At 37.5% G+C, this 16,010-nt stretch overlaps 1 long non-coding RNA gene across 1 annotated transcript in view; it reads right to left on the bottom strand.

Annotated features, from left to right (window-relative positions):
• The window catches only part of LOC134761359 (uncharacterized), an 84,371-nt gene that overhangs the window by 58,043 nt on the left and 10,318 nt on the right, over positions 1-16,010 (bottom strand). Inside the window, exon 3 of the long non-coding RNA XR_010139885.1 lies at positions 12,639-12,807. This is a non-coding gene — a long non-coding RNA (uncharacterized LOC134761359). The remainder of the gene's footprint in view (positions 1-12,638; positions 12,808-16,010) is intronic.

The following is a 16,010-nucleotide window of genomic DNA, read 5'->3' as shown; positions in this document are numbered from 1 at the left end:
TCAAAATTAAGAAGACTGTACTTTGCCACTGTGATTTCCAGGTACTTCCACATGAGTAATTGTGAACTGCCATAAATTATCTTGAAATTAGATATAAATGCCACTCAGAAGATGACGGAGGACTAGAAAAATCTATAATGTGACACTGATCACATTATAGATATAATTTTAAATAGTTAAAAATGAAATTATTTGAATTAAAAAATGCCTTAGGGTATTTACATTTGAAAACATTTGGAGAGAGGAAAATCAATGAAACACAGCGTTAGTCAAGAAGGAGTAGTCACGAGAAGAGATCAGAAACGCTGGAGGCCAGGCGCAGTGACTCACGCCTGTAATCCCAGCACTTTGGGAGGCTGAGGCAGGCGGATCACCTGAGGTCAGGAGTTCACCTGAGGTCAGGAGTTCCAGACCAGCTTGGCCAACATGGTGAAATTTGTCTCTACTAAAAACACAAAAAATTAGCCAGTGAGGTGCCTGGCACCTGTAATCCCAGCTACTTGAGAGGCTGAGGCAGGAGAATCGCTTGAACCTGGGGGTTGGAGATTGCAGTGAGCAATCAAAATTTCACTCAAAGAAATTTTGCTCCACTGCACTCCAGGCTGGGTGACAAAGCAAGATTTCATTTCAAAAAAAAAAAAAAAAAGAATGGAAAAAGCAAAACGGTTAAGATGGGTAATCTGATTTAGAAATTAGAAGAAAAGAGGCAATGAAAAAATATACTTCAGTCAAGCATCAGGAGTGATTTTTTTTTTAAGTGAAAATGATAGAACAGGAGAAATACTCTGGGGATATAGAAGACATCTTTTCTGAAGCCATTATCCACATAATCTAATTCTCTGGATTTAACTAAATCATCTACAAAAAGCCCACTTCCCTTACCTAATTTCTCTTGTATGACAAAGTGCATGTTATAAAGTTGTCTACTTATTTTTTTAATTAAAAGAACATTTATGTGTAATTTTAATGCTTTATTTGAAATTAGTCTTTCAACCTCAACATTATAAATCAAGTTATAAAGCCCCAGGAGATTAAAATATTATGTCACAGATCAGTGGAAATTTTCTTAATGATTCACAGCGAAATACAACTGCCTGAAACTGAGCAAAAGTTTCCAATGAGAATTCAAAGGAGACATAATAGTTTGCCTCATTTATATCTCTATCATAATTAAAATAAACTTTGAAAGAACAATCTAAGATTTATATATATGTTAGGTAAACAATACTTACATTTTGCATTTTGACATTTGTGGCACCGAGGAATGTATACTTAAGTATCTTAAGGAAACCAGCAAAATATCTTTCTAAGAAAATGAACTAACTTTCTTCCTATTGTGAAATTGGGATTAAAGAAGAAATGTGTGCATTTAGAAAAGGTAAACCAGCATACAAAAACTCTAATGATGTAGTTAATGCTTTTTAATTGGTGGAAGTGAGCCTCTTTAATAACCCAAGTTTATGAAGAAGGTCACAATTTCTAAGCTGCTTGAGTGGGAAGCAAAAACATATTTGATGTAAGACATCATAAGTAATGAAGAAATGTTATGGCTTTAAATATTATTTAAGGTCATTTGTTACTTAATGTATCTTCTTATTAACAGGACGTTTTTACATGTTAAAGTAGCACCATATGAATAATCAATCTAAAAATAGTGTTTTATGAGAAATTGGAGGTTGGGGAATGAAAAAACCCAAATATTAACACTATTACCTATTTTATATTTGAATAGTGTTTTCAAGTTGCTTTTAATCCTTACAGCAGTAATATCTGAGAAGCATGATTACCTCCTTACTACAGGTGGAGGAACAGGGCTTAGAGAATTCACATAGACTAGAGGTGTTATGTCACTTTCAAATCAAAGCAAAACTTTCCCAGTGGGGAGCCCAGTGGATTGAGAGATAAGAAGTGGAAAATTTGGTATTATGACCTAGTGTTCCAGGTTTTCTGTTCATAATTCAATTGTGGCAGACATTCGTGCCACTAATGGCTATCTCCTTCAGCGACATGGAAAGTTTATACTTCCCATCGCTTTCAAAGCTTGGCATGGCCATGTAACTTGTTTCAGCAACTATATGTCCATGGAAGTGATGTCACATCTTAGCAAAAGCGTTTAATTGACGGCGCAAGACTCTCTAGCGTTCCCTTCTCCAGCATATGTTGATATGCATCTGTCCTGGACCCACAGAAAGAACTAAATGTTTGTTTTCTTGAGTCTCTGAGACATTGTAATTGTATATTATGGAGCCAGATCTAACCTATCATGGCCAAAACATTTTGCACAGGCATGCTGCATAACGACTTTTCAGTCAATGACAGACCACATATATGACAGTGGTCCCAAAAGCTTATAATACTGTATTTTTACTGTACCTTTTCTATGTGTAGATAAGTTTAGATACACAGCTTCTTATGATTGTGTTACAATTGCCTACAGTATTCAGTATAGTAACATACTGAAAAGGTTTGCAGCTTAGGAGCACTAGGCTATACCAATTAGCGCAGGTGTGTATTACTTACACAAACCCATCTAGGTTTGTGTAAGTACACTCTATGATGTTTGCATGATGAAACTGTCTAATGCAATGCAGTTCTCAGAAAGTATCCCCATCGTCAAGGGATGCATGACTGTATTTTAAATCTAACTGGGCCCCAATTCTATCACACACTTAAAATGCAGCCTTTTCTTTTAATTACTATAATATCAAAAATGTTTGATGGGTGCTTTGGTGCACTCAAAACAAATTCCCTGAAATTCCTTCTCTAATTACATTCCCTGCTACTTTTTATAACAAATCCATTTACCTCCATTTATTTTTAAGAGCCTTCCTCTTAGCACCAAACCTCAAAATAGCAATCTCTTGTCTTTGTGCTGGCAGTCAATGACTGTTCCTGAATTTTTATTCTTTCTCTCTTACTATAATTTTTTTCTCTTCTCCAGAACTTACACTTGGCTGTTCTGTAGCTACCAGATACTAACATTAAAAAGTTGCCTCTGCCACTATTCTGTCTAATAGTAGGTATTTTTTAAAGACAGTACAACTGCAGCTGAGATCATACTGGTCCTTTATGCATCAGGATTCAAACTCAAACTCAAACTCAAACTCATTTAGGCCAAGGGAGGGAGTTTACTGGATCACTGAGTTCAAGAAAGAGCTAAAGAATTAGAAGGTGTTTCACCATGTTGGCCAGGCTGGTCTCAAATACCTGACCTCAAGTGATCTGCCCGCCTCAACCTTCCAAAGTGCTGGGATTACAGGCATGAGCCACCACACCCCAGAGGCGGAGGTTGCAGTGAGCCAAGATTGTGCCACTGCACTCCAGCCTGGATGACAGAGTGAAACTCCGTCTCAAAAAAAAAAAAAAAAAAAAGAGTGAGAAAGTGGCATGGACAGAGGAACAGCTGTTCGTCAGAAAACCTGGAACCAGTGAGAAAATCCTGTTTTATCCTCCCTCCAGTTTGATTCTATTTCTTTCTGTGTTCTAGCTTCATTCTTGAGGCTTATAGACAATTGCTGTCACATGACAGTGGCAGCTCACACATTTCATATCTCATAGTCTCTCCACATGATAGATACTAATTCTTTTTCAGTTACAGTATAAGGAATCCCAAAGGAGGTCTCAGGTTGGCTCAGTTTGGGTCAGGTGTCTGTACTTCAACCAACCAATTAGGACAGAAAGAGGATATCTTGCTGGCACTTGGGGCAGGTCTTCCTCTAGCCTCCAAGTGGCAGGGCTGGTCCCACAGATGGAAGGACAGCAAGGTGAATAGACAAAACTATAGATGCCCACTATAGTCCTACCCCAAAATACTGATGTAGTTTAATCTGGTTTTAGTTCTTATAATTAAGATGTTGAGTATAGTAACTGTAGTATAGTTTAATCAAGTAAGTTAGATTACAGTGGGTTTTATACAGCTATACTTCTGCTGTAACTGAAAATCTACTTTTTAAAATTATTATTATTTTTAGAGATAGGGTCTTTTTCTCTGTTGCCCAGGATGGAGTGTAGTAGCATGATTATTGTTCACTGTAACGTCAAACTACTGCTCAAGCGATTCTCTCACCTCAGCCTCCCAAGTAGCTAGGACTGCAGGATCATGCCACAACACCCAAGTGTGTTTTGTGTTTTTTTGTTTGTTTTGTTTTGTTTTTAGTTGTTATTTTTGAAGAGACAGGGCTTCACTATGGTGCCCAGGTTGGTCTTGATCTCCTGGCCTAAAGCAATCCTTATGCCTTGGCCTCCCAAAGCACTGGGATTACAGGCATGAACCATGCTCGACCTTCTACTTTTATTTGAAGGTAAAACTGGCTTACAATTGCTTTTAAACTAAAAACTAACAGTGAAATCTGGAAACCATGATCCCAACTTTGCATGAAGATTAAATGAAAAAAGCATAGATCTGGGACAAAAATGCTACTGATCCCACCTGCAGGTCAGCTCTATAGTCAGAGTGCTCTTAATCTCACTTCTTCTTCTGATCATCCTTCCTCTTCTACTTTAACCACTTCTGTATTTCAGTAGGTTGAAATGACCTCTTATTGCACATTGAAAATCACGTTTTCAAGAGGCTCCTCAATTCATATATGGATAAAAAATGTATAGAAAAGGGAAATTCACTTGTCCTGCTCTTGTAGAAAAAAAAAATAAGCATTCTCATTGAAATAATTTAGGAGTAAAATATGAGCACGCAAGAATTTCCTTGGTAGAGTCTTTATTTCATAAATTAGTTCCTAAAACTGTAGAAGTGTCTGGGTGAGCTTTTCTAGGGTACTGGGGATGATTTTCATTTGGTGGGAAGAGTTTCAAAAAGCAAATTTCTACATCTTTTAAAATCCTAACCTGTTTTCGGTATGCTACCATTTAAAAATATTATGCCTACCTGAAAATCAAAAGGTATCTATATATGTAAAAATAGGATGATCTTAGAATTTGTTGCCTAAGCTTGAACACTTTTGAGATTGAAAGGGGGGCATTATTAAAAATATGGCTGGACAGCAGAGTAAATTGAAACAGTTCTTCCCAAATCAAATCTTAAAATCACTCTACTTAGAAACAACAATTGATCAATTTGGCTTCCCATTATGCTCCATTTCCTACCCATATTGTAAAAGAAAAATAAATCCTTTGCTTTTTTGAAAAACGGGGAACGCTACAATTGACTTATTTTCCATGAAACATTCATATGTAACTGGCAAATTTTAAAAAAGAAAGCTGATTATTTATACTGTCTTAAATGGCAGAGATGCCATTTAGAATCTATAGTTTCCTAGCCCAGCTAGAGTCAGTAAGTCAGGCCGTAACACACTGTTACCATTTATTTGGACTTGGCCAAAAGAAAACAAGGCCTTGAAAATCCTCAACTGTGGTGGACCACAGCCTCGCCCCTCTCGCACAGCTCTGGAGATTTCCAATGGGCTGAGGCCTCTGTCCAACAGCAGAGATGAAGCCATAAATCAGACTTTCCTTGGAATCACGGGGAGAGGACTGGGGCAGTTACTGGCTACGTTTATTCTCCACAAAGGCCATTCTATCCCGACTTGTTCAGAGCAGTTACTTTCAGATTAAAACTGAAAGGAATGCATCGATTGAGTACTGCACACACTTAAAGTGTAAAAAGAAAAAAGCAGAAATTATTTTGAAGTAATTCTGTTTGCCAGAATTACTTAGGCTTTGAGCTTTTCTTTCAACCCATTTCCAATTTCTAGCATTATGTTGTCATTATTCAGTTATGATATAAAACAACATAGATATTGATACAAGGCATTACTGCAATGCACATTCTGACTGCTGTGTTCTGCCCATTAACTCCTGTACTTCTCTTACTCTCCAAAAACTATGAAATCTGTTAGTATTGGTCATCATTTAAATCCCTCATCGATATTGGAAAATCTCTCCTCTTTCTAAATGTGCTTTCGTTCTGTGTTTCTCTCATAAGGTTTTCCCACTGTCTATTCATGGAAATACACATTTCATTTACACAACTATGAGGCACATTTTTTTAAATCCATGGCCTGCTTCCCATAATTCTAAGGCACTCAAATAGATATGTCAGATAGACATCTCATTCTCTTCCTAAATGGAAGGTAAGGAAAAGCAGGTGACATTCCAAGAGCCACATTAAAAAAAAAAAAAAGTCTCTGGTAACTGTGTTGAGATATTAAGGCCAACAGTCCAATTATACACTATTAAATTCCATGAGTGAGTAGGGATTAGTTCCTTTATTTACAAGGACCACCACAGTGCTGGATGAAGCCACTTAAACGTGAATTCTGTCAACTTGTGAAGAGCAATTCTCTAGTACCATAAGTCTTTCAAAGTATGATTTATTACCTCCAATAACACTTAAATATAGGCTGAAATCATTCAATCATCTTTTCACGGATTCAAATAAATTTTTCAGAAAGTTATAAATCATAGCCCAAGGAGAGACAGGGAAGCCTATAATATTCTGCATAGTATCCATTTGGGGTATGCATCAATCAATTGTGCTCATGATAAATTGAACAACTTATGTGCCTCACACTATTAAAAATAATTTTAGTGAATGAGTCACACAATTTTCTTAGTGGTATGCAATAGTCTTTTTTAAGCTTGTGAAATACGTTAAATGTTAAAAGAAGGAAAGGAACACATACCCACATGTATATATAGATATATATGTATACATCTTTATGTGTGGATACATGCATAAGCTACACATACATGTGTTCACATATAGATATAAATAATGATAGAGAGATAGAGGGGGAGAATAGATATACGTGTATAGAATTAATTAATCACAGACAACAAACAGAGATGTTTAGAGTTAAAGTAATTATTTACCAATGTGGTGTAGTGTTTGGTGCATGCCAACTGAGTAAACGATCCTTTCTCTCCCACGAGCGCAGATCTCCACAGTGCTAAGTTTACGAATTCAGTTTTCTGCAGTTGTAAAGACTAAATAGGATATTGCCAGTTCATCACTGTGAGCTCCTAATTTTATGAAATGTGAAAGACTTATAGATACCCAAGGTATGCAATGGAAGTCATCTCTTCCAAAATAACAGGCGTTAGGATTTAATTTTAGTTTTAAGGGCTTAGGGCTTTTAAGTGTTTAGAAAACTATTCAAATGATAATAAAACTGAGAGCACAGCTGCTTTTGACAGTTTATGTTTCTTCTAAGCATCACGACTAACTGTGACTAATCCCTCCAAATTAACTTAATTTTGTAGAATGAAGCATATCAAAATATTGAACAAAATCCTTCTTGCGAAGATGAGCCAGATTTGCACATTCACCCTTCTTGACTGTTGCAAAGTCGCCTGGGGACACTTAGCATTCCATAGTTCAACAACCCTGGCCATGTTTTACTTCTAGGGAGTAGTAAACTTTTACTTTCTTATTGGAATATTTTATACCTGAATATAGTTTATGTCCCAGTTTTTACTTTCTTATCTTACTAATAACTCACTTTTAGGCAGAAATAAAGGAAGGGGACTTCAGTTGACAATAAGAAAAATGACTTAAGTGAACAACAAAGAAATAGATGCCAAAAAAGTCCTCTTCTTATTTTTCTGTTTTAAGTATTTATAATTTTTTCATTCTAATAATACCTTTGTAGAATTTGGCGTGTTGGCTAGATGATTTTAAAATGGATGATAATTTATATTCTGAAGCATCCCATGCCCACATAGCAATGGGATTGGAAAATACTTTCGGGCCACTCTCAGCGATTATTGTGATTCTCTGACTCTCAACAATTTACTCTGAGCAGGTAAAATAAATTCTGAGTAGCAAAGGAGAAGGTCCTAAATTTTCCATAATGTAATTATTATAATTGGGTTACTTACCTATGGAAAAACGCAAGTTCAAATGCACAAGGTTCCAGATTGATAAAAGCCTGAAAATTGGTTTTTAATAAAAACTGTTTGTAATCTAGCCCAAGGTATGTCAATGAACCAAATGTGCATGACTGAAATTTGCAGGAAAATCTCTTGGAAAAGAATAACTCAATCATTCTAAGTACTTTGCAAACATTTTATCTAAAAGTTTTATAATTTGACTCATTACAGAGGCCCCTCAACTGCCCCCCGCAAAGTTATAGCCAAAACCCAAGAACAAAAATTAACCTTTTTTAGTTGCCAATGTTGAAATTACTTTTTCTGTTCCAACCTCCTTGTTATCTAAGTGGCTCCCTGAGACCAACATCTGAATGAATGCAGGGAAGTTTCCTTTGAATGTGAGATTACACTGGCCCAAAATAAAAACTTAATTTTTCCCTAGATCTTTTCCTAGGAATCATGTTATTTCTTTCTATAATATGTTCAAGCTCTGATGGTGTCTAGTTCCGCAATCACATCATGGTATCTTAACCCCTTACTTCCCTAAGGTTCACAATTAAGCTGCCCAGCAATTTGAGAATAGAGCCCATCTATAATCCACTGGATAACGAGCAATCCTCTGCTGAACACTGTGAAACTCCCACCAGTAATGAAATGCATGTTTTGCTAGCAAGTACTATCCAGCTTTAGAGAACATTTTCTTTTTTCAGTTTCCCATGCCATAAAAAACCAGGAGAAAAATATTTCTTTTTGTCTTTATTTTCCCCTTAGCTCAGAAACATAAATAGTGTTTCTAGATCTCTTGGATGTGCAGAGAAAATTCGGCCCCACTATTTAAAGATGGTGATCGTGGTGAACTTAAGACTTTATTATTCAAATTATTTTATTTCTTGGCAGAAAATTAGGTCAAAAAATAACCAGAGGCTTTAAAGAATAGGAACAAACAGCTGTTTAGGACTGTTTTCTGGTTTTTACCATCCTTACAAACATATCAAAAACCCTATATGGATCTTATAGAAAATAAGTAAGAGTATTTCGAGTAAGACTTTAAAGAACAATGCGCTACAGACTGTTGTGTAAAGCAAAGGGGAAAAAAGTGTGAATGTTTTTGCATGTATTTATTAAGAAAGCTGGGCAAATGTACTCATTCAATTCCATGTTGCACAGGTTTGTAGCCTGGGAGCAATACGCTATACCATACAGCCTGAGTGTGTAGTAGGCTATACCATCTAGGTTTGTGCATGTGCACTCTGTGATGAAATCGCCTAACAACACATTTACAGAAAAGTATCACCATCATTAAGTGACACGTGACTGTACTCTTAAGGTGAACATTACTAAAGTAGCTCCAGAAAAATGGCTCCATGCACCCACTATATGGCTCTCCTTTGACTTTACTGAATGCTAACAAGACTCACCACTCATGCTGATGCAAAAGCCTAGGAATCAAGGCACATCAGGATGGGTTAACAAGCACCACGGTTGAACATCCCCAGTTTTGGGTTTAGCATACCTGTTGTCATGATTTGGGGCACATAAAGGGCACAAAAAATAAAAGCTGATAGGAGAATTATTCTGAAAGAGAATTATCTTTTAGAAGCAAATCAACTTGACCGCTGACTTTGGTTGTAAAAAGAAAACCCTCAGCACATTGATAGGGTAGTTGACAATTGAGAAATTAATTAAATTTTACATCCTAACATAAATTTGGGTTTCCAACAGCGGCCCAAGGGGGAAGGTATTCGAGCAGGAATAGAGAGGACAGAGGGGTGCAGAGGAAGAAAGTGGGGGAGAAGCCAGCCCAGACAGAACACAAGGGCAGGGGCCTGGGACCTAAGAAAAAAGAACATTCTGAGAGCAGTGCCAGGAAGAAGGAATGACTGGTGGAATCTTATAAACCAAATGTTTAGTATTTAGTGTAATATTTTTTCAAATAAGTTTTTTTTTCTTCTTAATGTTGGGCTAGGCTGTACGACTTAAACATCTAAGGAGATGATAACTGTTCTTCAATGTAGCTCCCCCAACCTTGTCAAATGAGCTACAGATCATTCCTAATAAACCTATCACTAAAGCATATGAGTGGCATTTGAGGAAATAAAAAAGTGGCTGGATTCCTTTGACCTGGAGAAGAAAGGAGTCCCCAGTTGGTAGTGGAAAGGCTCAAGAAAAATAGAAACTTGAATGGAAAAAGGAATTTAGAAGAAAAAGTGACCACGAGAAAGTGCCACATATTTTGTGGGGACACATTGGAACTTCAAGCCATTTTTATTTAAAGATCAAAGGACCATATGCCCTCCACAGGCTGAGACTAGAAGAAGTCCAGGCAGTTGGCAGAGGGCCTACATATAAAGTAATCAGCATGAGTGGTGAGTCTGGTTAGCATTCAGTAAAGTCAAAGGAGAGCCATAGAGTGGGTGCATGGAGACATTTTTCTGGAGCTACTTTAGTAATGTTCACCTTAAGAGTACAGTCACATGTCACTTAATGGCAGTGATACTTTTCTGTAAATGTGTTTTTAGGTGATTTCATCATAGAGTGCACATGCACAAACCTAGATGGTACAGCCTACTACACACTCAGGCTGTATGGTATAGCGTATTGCTGCCAGGCTACAAACCTGTGCAGCATGGTACTGTTTTGAATACTGTGGGTAACTGTAACACAATGGTATTTGTGTACCTCAATACATCTAAACATAGAAAAGGCACAGTGAAAATGTAGCGAAACTCCACCTCTACTAAAAATACAAATAAATTAGCCAGGCGTGGTGGCAGGCACCTGTAATCCCAGCTACTTGGGAGTCTGAGGCAGGAGAATCGCTTGAACCCAGAAGGCAGAGGTTGCAGTGAGCTGAGATCGTGCCACTGCACTACAGCCTGGGCAACAAGAGTGAGACTCCATCTCAAAAAATGTATATATAGTATAAAAGATTAAAAATGCTATACCTATATAGGGCACTAACCATGAACAGAGCTTGCAGGACTGGAAGTTGCTTTGGGTGAGTCAGTGAGTGAGTGATGAGCGAATGTGAAGGCCTAGGACATTGCTGTATACTACCGCAGACTTCATAAACTCTGCACACTTAGGCTACACTAAATTTATTTTTAAAAACTTATCTTTCCTCGTTAATAAATTAACTGTAGCTTACCATAAACTTTTTACTCTATAAGCTTTTTAATTTCTTAAAACTTTTTGCCTCTTTTGTAATACCATTTAGCTTAAAACACACACTGTATAGCTGTACAAAAATAATTTCTTTTTTTACATTCTTATTCTATAAGCTTTTTTCCTATTTTTAATTTTCTAATTTTTTTTACTTTTTTAATGTGCTTTGTTAAAAACAAAGACACAAATGCATGCATTAGCCTAGGCCTACACAGGGTGAGGATCATCAATATCACTGTCTTCCACCTCCACTTCTTGTCCCATTGGAAGGTGTTTAGGGACAATAACATGCATGGTGCTATCATCTCCTATGATAACGATGCCTTCTTCTGGAATACTTCCTGAAGGACCTGAGGATGTTTTACAGTTAATTTTTTTTTAATTTTATTATTATTATACTTTAAGTTTCAGAGTACATGTGCACAACGTGCAGGTTTGTTGCATATGTATACATGTGCCATGTTGATGTGCTGCACCCATTAACTCATCATTTAGCATTAGGTATATCTCCTAATGCTATCCCTTCCCCCTCCCCCCACCCCACAGCAGGCCCCGGTGTGTGATGTTCCCCTTCCTGTGTCCAAGTGTTCTCATTGTTCAATTCCCACCTATGAGCGAGAACATGCGGTGTTTGGTTTTTTGTCCTTGCGATAGTCTGCTGAGAATGATGGTTTCCAGCTTCATCCATGTCCCTACAAAGGACATGAACTCATCATTTTTTATGGCTGCATAGTATTCCATGGCGTATTTGTGCCACAATTTTTTAATCCAGTCTATCATTGTTGGACATTTGGATTGGTTCCAAGTCTTTGCTATTGTGAATAGTGCCTATAAGTAGGAGGAGTACACTCTAAAAGAACAATGAAAGTGTAGTATAGTAAATACATAAACCAGTAACATATTCATTTATTATCAAGTATTATGTACCGTACATAATTGTATATGCTACCCTTTTATATGACTGGCAGCGTAGTAGGTTTGTTTACACCAGTGTCACCACAAACACATGAGTAATAAGTTGCACTAAGATACAACAATGGCTTTGCTGTCATTAGGTGATAGGAATTTTTCAGATCCCTTATAACAGATGGGACCGCTGTTGTATATGTGCTCTGTTGTTGACCAAAATGTCATTATGCAGGGCGTGACTGTATACAGCTACCTCTTCTCTCAGCCCACTTCCAGATAAAAATAAACTCTGAAAGAGCAGCAGGGTCATCTCTAGGAAAATAGAAAACGAATGATCATCTAGGACCCCCACACCCCGAAATCACTTAATTTTGACAAATAATCTAGAAGGCAACATCTCTAAAACCCTTCAGGATACTAGACTGTTAGTAAACCAGACCCATCAGTTAATTAATAGAGAAGCAATGTTTCTGGCTTATATTTTTAAAAATTGGATATAGCAAAATATCTTATTTACTATAGATATACACCTTCTGCCTACAAGAACTTGAAAATGAGAGAAATAATAGTGTCCTATGGACAATAAGTGTTGAGTTTAAACCATCATGATTTAAAGTGAAAGTAGTGTAAAAATCATATTTAAATGCAATAACATATCTAAAGAAAGAAAATAGTAGCCCTAAAGCAAAAAAAAGAAAAAAGAGAGATTTTGAAAGACAAAAATAGTGAGTACTTACTGAAGCATTATGCAAAGGAATGCTGCATTTCCTTAAGGTCTCGACCTGTTGAGTCAATGGGCATGAGGTGCATTTGGTTGAGGTGCCCTTAGTTGACATCTTGAAACACTCAAATCATGAGCCTCACTCCACCATTCTCACCAAACAAACTGCTTTTTATGCAGCTTACCTATAAGGAGATAAATACTGATCAGATGTAAATGATACATTGTACATTTGATGTTTTTATGTGCTGCTGTAGGTTAATAAATTGGCCATTCTGATTTACACATCAGGGTTTTGAGCTTGCAGTTTAAATCTTTTTCTGAGAGGAAAAAACACTTTTAGAGAGTCAGAAAACCAGGCCACTGTGCCTAGAAGGCTGGAGGTCAAGGTCTAGATCATTACAAATTACCCAGATAGTCCCACCCCACAAGGCATCTATGGAATAGCCAGAGTGGTTTTTTGGTACTACCCTGACTGTGCAAATGTCTACCTTGAAATTCAACAGAAAAATATCTCACTAATGTTCATTATTCTCTTAATGACTGAAACTACTACTATCAAATACACTTGGCCTAAAATAAAGAATAGGAAAATAATGAACCAACTGTATTGAGTTTCACTCAAAAAGTATGTTATTAAAGACAACAGAAACTGAGTAGCTAGATTAAGAACTAAAATATACTTTAGAAGAATAAAACACCCTGCAACTCTTAATTTACCAATTTAGTCTGAAAACTAATATATCTACATCTGTTATTAAGGTAGAATTTGGCTAATTGTAATCTAATATAGTAACTTTAGGTTCTTTTTTTTTTTTAAGTATGTTATGCTCAAAGATCTAGGTGGCATCATTGAGATTTTTTTTTTTTATTACTTCCCATGTACAGAAAAACTTTGCTATCAGGGAATAACATTATTTTTGGCTGGGACCTCATGTGGAGAATTGTAATGACACATGCAGCTGTTGAAATGTAAATGAGAAATAGGTTAACCACATATGGAAACTACACTTTTTATTCCACCTCTCTGCTCCTTTCTCTCAGTTTAGTAAGCCATACTCAACTTCTGCTTAACAGAGAACACTGCTAAGTGCTCTCTAGAAATTTAGCTTAATTTTTTAGATTTCATATTAATTATACCATTTTCACAGAGACAGAATTTGAAAAGATCAAATAATTAAGCTAAAATGTATATTAACTGATAGTCCTTTGAAGCACATCTAAAACACCTTTTATTTCCCTGTCTGGAGAAGTAAAGGTTTTTCTGTGTGCGAAGTGATGTGATGTGTATTCATAAGTAGAGCCCATGTTACATACTGACTCGCAGAATCAAGACAATAGTGATATGGCTTTGAGACCAGAACCCACAGAATCTAGCATATCAAAGTAAAAAGCAGCTTACAAAGTTTTCTTTTTTAATTTTGAAAGCATTTATTAATTCACCTGTTTAATAAATACGTATTGAACATCTTCAGTGTGTTAGGCCTTATTTTGGTGCTGCGATACATAAGCTCTGTGTTGCCATAGATTACATTCTAGTGTGAGAGACTCTCAACAAGATCAATTAAAATGAGTTGTCTATTAGACAGTGAGAAATGCTAAGGCGGGGGAGAAAAAAACAAAAAACGTAAAAACAAAGCAGGGAAGAGCTGTTTTGCTGGTGGATTTTGCAATTTTAGATAGTGCAACCAAGAAAAACTTTACTTGACTCAAAGCCTCAAGGACATTGGTTAAAAACCAGCAAAGAAGTGGAGAAGAAACCACATGGATCTGGGGAACATCACTGTCACAGAGAACAAGGCCAGAGGTGCTGAGTGAGGAGGAAGCTTGTTAAGGATGACACACGCCGGGTGCAATGGCTCACGCCTATAATCCCAGCACTTTGGGAGGCTGAGGTGGGTGGATCACAAGGTCAGGAGATCGAGACTAGCCTGGCCAATATGGTGAAACCCCGTATCCACTAAAAAAAAAAAAATACAAAAATTAGCCAGGTGTGGTGGTGCCCACCTATAGTCCCAGCTACGTGGGAGGCTGAGGCAGAAGAATCTCTTGAACCCGGGAGGCAGAGCGTTCAGTGAGCCAAGATCACGCCACTGCACTCCAGCCTGGGTGACAGAGCGAGATTCCATGTCAAAAAAAAAAGTATGACACACAAGTCCATGTGGCTGGAGCAGGGTGGAGAAAGGGAGATTAGGAGGAGTTGTGGTGAGAGAGGAAACAGGCCAGGGTGGGAAGAAGGTTCTGTAGGGCCTTGTGGGTCATGAAAAGGACTTTCGGCTTTTACTCTGAGTGACATGAGAGCCATTGATGAGTTTTGAGCATAGGCATGCCACGATCTGAATCACTTTTTAAGAGGATTACTCTGAGGCTGGGTGTGATGGCTCATGCCTGTAATCCCAGCACTTTGGGAGGCCGAGGCGGGCGGATCACGAGGTCAGGAGATCGAGACCATCCTGGCTAACATGGTGAAACTCCGTCTCTACTAAAAATACAAAAAATTAGCTGGGCATGGTGGCGGGCGCCTGTAGTCCCAGCTACTTGGGAGGCTGAGGCAGGAGAATGGCGTGAACCCAGGAGGCGGAGCTTGCAGTGAGCCGAGATCACGCCACTGCACTCCAGCCTGGGTGACAGAGTGAGACTCCGTCTCAAAAAAAAAAAAAAGAGGATTACTCTGGCTGCTGTGTCAGGAAGAAAACGAAGAATCAAGAGAGTCACTGATTGAAAAATGCTGCTATTTGGAAAGCAGCTCATAAAATAGCTGTTAACCAATTGAAGAAAAAGAATTGTTTTTGAGTACCAAGAAGTTTCAATGACAAACAAAAAAAAGATAATCAAACATTTCTCCCTCATACGCATGCCACATATAGAGCAAACAAGGATTCTTAATCTGCATTTTAATGATTGTATCCTATTTATTTATTTATTTATTTTTTTTTTTTCATTTTTTTTTCTTTTATTGTAATTATTATTATTATTATTATTATACTTTAGGTTTTATGGTACATGTGCCCAATGTGCAGTTAGTTACATATGTATACATGTGCCATGCTGGTGCACTGCACCCACCAACTCGTCATCTAGCATTAGGTATATCTCCCAATGTTATCCCTCCCCCCTCCCCCCAACCCACAACAGTCCCTGAAGTGTGATGTTCTCCTTCCTGTGTCCATGTGTTCTCATTGTTCAATTCCCACCTATGAGTGAGAATATGCGGTGTTTGGTTTTTTGTTCTTGCGATAGTTTACTGAGAATGATGATTTCCAATTTCATCCATGTCCCTACAAAGGACATGAACTCATCATTTCTTATGGCTGCATAGTTTTCCATGGTGTAGATGTGCCACATTTTCTTAATCCAGTCTATCATTGTTGGACATTTGGGTTGGTTC

Source organism: Pongo abelii, chromosome 3, assembly GCF_028885655.2.
Source record: "Pongo abelii isolate AG06213 chromosome 3, NHGRI_mPonAbe1-v2.0_pri, whole genome shotgun sequence".
Lineage (NCBI taxonomy): Eukaryota > Metazoa > Chordata > Mammalia > Primates > Hominidae > Pongo > Pongo abelii.
This window is presented reverse-complemented; position numbering and strand designations above follow the sequence as displayed.